Source organism: Populus euphratica, unplaced genomic scaffold (assembly GCF_000495115.2).
Source record: "Populus euphratica unplaced genomic scaffold, PopEup_1.0 scaffold88.1, whole genome shotgun sequence".
Lineage (NCBI taxonomy): Eukaryota > Viridiplantae > Streptophyta > Magnoliopsida > Malpighiales > Salicaceae > Populus > Populus euphratica.
Genome location: NW_011499956.1, coordinates 168,969 through 175,279, shown reverse-complemented (window position 1 = coordinate 175,279; position 6,311 = coordinate 168,969).

Below are 6,311 nucleotides of genomic sequence, written 5' to 3'. Positions count from 1 at the left end.
TACCTTCATAAATTTCCAACTTTAAATTGAACGCTACTTTGATTGCAAAATCAAAATCGTCCAAACTGATTTTGGAGGCTAATTTCAAGCCTTAAAATCACATCTTTTTAACTCTAGCAACGCTCATTGTCTATCCTACCCATACACTTACGAATAAAATGGGTTAGTCGAGCGCCGTCATCGCCATATCACCAAGACTAGCATCACACTAATGGCCAATGCATCTATCCTACAACAATACTGAAATGATGCTTTTCTCACTGCCACCTATCTTATAAACCGTCTTCCATCTCCTATCATTCATCACAAAACCCTACTTAAACTCCTAAACCGTCTTCCATCTCCTATCATTCATCTTATATTCAAACAAACTCAAGATTACACTCTTCTTCATACCTTTGGGTGCGTCTGTTGGCCCTACCTTCGACTATATAACTCCCACAAAATGGATTACCATTTAGATCTCTGTGTTTTTCTTGGCTATAGCCCCACCCATTGAGTATATCGATGCCTGCAACAATCCACTAGCAAAATCTTTATCTCTAGGCATGTCGTCTTCGATAAAACCCGTTTTTCATTCCAGTAAAAGCATCCTCCCTCTCCTGATTCCCAAACCCCTCCCCCAACACTGCCTTTATCCCTTTGCATCTTGCAAATAAATCCATTGCCAAATAACCTCTCTTTTGCTCTAATCTAACCAGCACTTAAATCGTGCCCTCCTTCATCCTCAAGCTCCCTACTAGAGCCCAATTTAGAGCAACAAAACTCACACTTCAAAATCACATGATCCAAAAACAACATACATAGGCCAAGAATATACCACCTGATATGGCTCCTACTCCACAGGCTAGAAACCTGATATGGCTCCTACTCCACAGGCTAGAGATGATCATTTTCAGTTCGGTTTGGTTTTTATAAAAAAAAGTAATCAAACTGAAATTTAAATAAAAAACCAAAATCGATTTAAAATGACCAATTTCGGTTCGATTCGGTTTGGTTTTTTAGGATAAAAATCCATTCAAACCGATTTGGCTTGGTTTTGGCTTAGTTTTTTCCAGTTTGGCTTGATGTTTTTGGTTTGGCTAGGTTTTTTTCTAATTTTTTCGGTTTGGATTCAGTTTGGTTTGGTTTTTTCAGTTTCAAGCTTGTAAAACAGAACTGGACCGAACCTGTCAGTTTTTTCAAAATTTTAATTGGTTTTTTTATGATTTGATTTTTTTGATTATTTTTTTCCTGTTTTCTCAGTTTAATCAGTTTTTTTGCCCACCCTTACCACTGGCCTTGCTGACTGAGATCCAATCTATTGAGCCTACTTCCTTCACTATAGCCTCAAAAGGTCCACATTAGAGACAAGCCATGAATAAGGAATTTCAAGCCTTACTTGACAATAGCACATGGGTCATAGTCCCTTCAAAGCCCAACACAAATCTTGTGAGTTGTAAGTGGTCTATCAAATTAAGAAACTGGCTGATGGGTTTATAGAACGTTACAAAGCTAGTTTAGTTGCAAAAGGCTTTCACCAATTACTAGATATTGATTATAATGATACTTTCAGTCTATTAGTAAAACCCACTACCATTCAAAATGTTATCTCTTTTAAAGTATTATAAAATTAGCCTATTCAACAATTAAATATCAAAAATACCTTTTTATATAGACCCTACAAGAAAAAGTTTACATGACCTAGCCTCTTGGATTTTTTGATCCATCATATCCTGAGTATGTGTTTCACCTTTAAAAATCTCTTTATAGGCTCAAACAGGCACTTCAGACCTGGTTCTCAAAACTTAGCAATAAACTAGTAGCAATGGGCTTTACCGCTTTCAAAGCTGACATTTTATTATTCATTTTAAATTCATAATAGACTGTCATCTATTTCCTTATATATGTTGATGATATCATCATCACTGACCTTAACAAATCTCTTATACACTCCATCATTACAAATCTGCAACAAGATTTCCCTATCAAAGATCTTAGGCACCTTCACTATTTTATTGGTATTGAAGCTCTACAGGATGACCGTGGTCTCTTTTTCTCGCAACAAAAGTATATTTTTGACCTGCTCAAGAAGATAAATATGTTATATGCCAAGCTGGTGAACTCCCTCATATCCCCAATAACCAATATATAACTCTTCAAAGGTGATCCCTTCAATGATCCAACACTTTATCGCAGCACAATTAGCTCTCTCCAATATCTCTCATTTACTAGACCCAACCTCACATTTGCTGTCAGCAAAGTGTGTCAGTTCATGCAGCATCCCACAACAGACCACTAGATCACTATCAAATAAATTCTTCATTATCTCTAACAAACCATCCATCACGACATTCTCATTCACCGCACTTTATCCATAGACATACATGCCTTCTCTGACATTGACAAGGCTAGCTGTCCTGATGACAAATGATCTGTCAATGGCTACTGTGTATACCTTGATTCTAATTTAATCTCATGGAGCTCATGCAAACAACCAATAGTATTATGTTCAAGCGCTGAGGTAGAATATCTTGCGTTACCAATACAACGGCTGAAGTTATGTGGCTCTGATCTCTCCTCACTAACTCGGCATTTTGAGTGCAACTTCATCTAAAATCTGGTGCGACAATATAGGGGCCACGTATCTAACTGCAAATCCTCTCTATCACTCATGCACGAAGCACATTGAATTGTACATTCACTTCGTGCATGATTAGGTTGCGCAATGTCATCTCCAGTACAGATCAGATCACTGATTCATTCATAAAGGCACTTCCAGTTGCACGGTTCTACAATATCCGCGACAATCTCAATATTCACGAGCTCCTATTGGGATTGAGTGGGGTGTAATGGAGCAACTAAATCTCAACAAATAGATAAGCCTCACGTACCAAATAAAGCTTAAATTCAAAACAACTAAGAAAGATCACGTTCAAGGAAGCAAAATCAGGAAATAACAAATTCTCTATAAATTCAAATATTTTCAAATGTATCTTGTAATAGAGTTGTTCTCATCCAAAAATATTTATAAATAAAACAACATGTGATCCTCCAAAAATAATTGAGGAAAACATTTCCATTATTCACCTCTCTTCTTATTCTTTTTAAACATGATCAACAATGATGTTTTAATGTCATGAGAAAATCTAAATCCAATCTTTCCTTATAAAATGTTTACTCATTGCATATCTTAAGAGCAAAAAAGGGAAAGAAAGTTTAATATGTTCATCCCTTTAAGATGATTATCCATGGTTTTTTAATGAACATGATCAATATTGATGTTTTAATTTCACGAGAAATCTAAATTCAATCTTTTCCCTATAAAATATTTACTTGTTTCATATCTTAAGAGCAAAAAAGAGGGAAAAAAGTTTAATATGTTCATCCTTCAAGATGATTATTCATGGTTTTTTTTTCTAATCCTAGTAAAGTTATTGAATTACCTCAAATTAAAGTTTTAGAATAGACAAGTGATGAAGTTACACGAGGATCTATTTTAAATAAATCATGTGAATAATTTAATAGATATTTTTATGGATTAAGAAAACAAAACTAGATTCATGAGGAGGATTGATTGCGTCAAATCAATATAATAATTTAAATAATCATATTTTTTTATGAACTCAAAATTTTAAAGGAATTTTTTTATACTTAGTGACATGGAAGTGATGAATGCTTTAGATTACTGACATATGCATTTCCTAAATCCTATGTTTAATTTGGTTAATTATATATATATTTGTTACTCTTTGTATAGATTATTAAGGTAAGACATGAAGTCTTCTACTTTGGTGATTTGTCAAAGAATATTCAATTGCCTGGGCTGCTCCAACATGCCCGTGCACTTAAAAGTTGTTCATCACCTCTCTTTTTTCTCCTTTAGAACTTTCCCTTTTATTTATTTATAACTTAAAAGTTGTTCATCACCTCTCTTTTTTATCCTTTAGAACTTTCCCTTTTATTTATTTGGATTTCTTTCTGTATGTGGAAGGAAGACAAGTAAATGTGGCCTTTCGGATTCGGAACAGTCGGGGCATGCGACGTCGTGACAAAAAGGATTCCATATGTTATCACTCACTTGACTTGTTTCAATTTTTGGATGCTCATTAATTTTGGTGCTCATATCATCAAAAAAAAACTTCCACCTGTATCTCAATCTTCCATATCGTTTTTCTCCATCTACTGCTGCCATTAATTTATTATAACTAATTAATTTGTTCATATATATATATGTGTGTGTGTGTGTTACCTAATATTTTTACAAAAACTCACTCCATCTTACTACCAAAAACGCACTAATTGGGTGCATGGGTAGTGGGGGCCTGGTAGTGTGACTGTCTCTCCATGCTCCTTCGACTAAGACTTGTGGCATAAGCATGTGATGAGCTCCATGGGCACTTTACCTAATAAGCGAGAGAGAGAGAGAGAGATTGGACGAGGGATAGTATGCATGCAGCAGCAGCAGCAACTCTGCTTTAACTAACTTGAAGCACTAATACATGGAGTATTTGATGAGGACATCAGCGATGACCCTCCGGACCCTTCCTTCTCAAAGAACACAAACTAGAACAAGATGGCCTGCCGAAAACATGTTAAGTGGACATCGATAGAAACCCCACTTAAAGTGTAATGTATTTGCCGTGATTTCTATTAAATTGCCATGCTTGAATGTTCTGGATGCTTCGTGGGACTGTAATAAAGTTAATTTCCCTCCTCCTGTTGGAGAGCTGTAGGCTCTTCATCTTCCAATGAGTCGGCTTGTCTGTTTTAGTTAAAGTCTTGGGCTCTCAGCCATTACTGGAAACCCTTATCCTGATTTCTCATTAACCAAACATTCATGCCGTTATTTAGAAACTATATAATATATACTCCAAGTGGGCAAGTTAAGGAGACTTGAGGTATCATTTTGGAGGTCTCAACTCAAGGGATAAGATTTAGCTAGGCGGAAGAGATTAGAATAATAATAATAATGAATAAAATCGAAACCCAGCCCAATTCCAAACTCCTTTGGTGAATGTTAGCACTACAAAGCACTTATAATTTTTCTTTCATTTCTTAATTTATATAGTTTATCGAGACAACGTACCTACTTGACGTGTGAACTAATTATATCTCACTTTGCATCTCTAAGTGCCATTCTACATTAATAAAATCCAAATAAAAACAAATATGATTGTTTCTAAGATGTTGTTACCAATTATATCTTATCTTCTTGGAAGAACGTATTAAAAACAACATCTAGTATTTAAATTGTCAAAAAGATGGTAACTACCTAGGATTAAACAAATACATGTTTTACACATGGTTATAAGATTCAGCATGAAAATTCAACCAGCACAATCACTATATTTCAAATTAGATAAGTTTACTCGATTCAATCCAAGTTTTTATTAAACAATGTTATTTTAATTTTAAAATATTAAGATTTTTATTGATCTAACTTGAGTTGAATCTTAAATTAATCTATTAAACTAAATTAAGTTTTATAATCCTGAATTACAAACATATAATCCAAATAAGAATTAGATAAAAAAAAATTAAAAAAAATATTGAAATTTTAAAAAAAATCCAAACAAGCTAATAGATTTAACATGAGAAAAAAGATTAAGGTTTCAATATAAAAAAATATAAAAATCCTTAGGATGTTTGTTTTTGTTGTTGAAAAATCTAAGAAAACTAAGAAAGAATAAAAGTAAAGGTAAAGTATAAAACTTGAAAGGAAAAATGTGTGTATTTAATTAGATGAAAAGTTGAAAGGAAGATTATACATTTACTCAAAGCAAATGGTGTTTTCATGTAGAAATGATATAATTATAAATTTTATGAATTTATTTTATTATAACAGTACTAGTAAAGTTATAATTTTTAGTTTTATTTGAAATGATATAATTATAAATTTTGTCAATTTTTTTAATTGTAGCAGTACTATTGCCTGGAAAATTTATAATATTTGGTTTTTTTAGATAACATGTTTTTCTCATATTTTTTCATTTTATACTTGATATTTTTATCATTTTATACTTGTTTTAGTTATCATTATTTTTTTGTTATGTTAATTTTTTAATATTTTCTTAGTTTTTCCTTTTTTTTTCTTTACATTTCTTTTGAAAAGAAAAATATTATTTTTTACTTTTTACAACTTGAATATTTATCACTTTAAATTTGACCTATTTATACCTTTTTTTTGTTTTTATCTTTATTTTTTTGTAATTTTTTTCTTTACACCTTTTAGTTTGAGAAATTATTATATAAAAACTAAAGAAATGTTTCCCTGTATCAATTATAACATTGGTTTATTTTTGTGCTATATTAAAAATTAGTTTAAAATC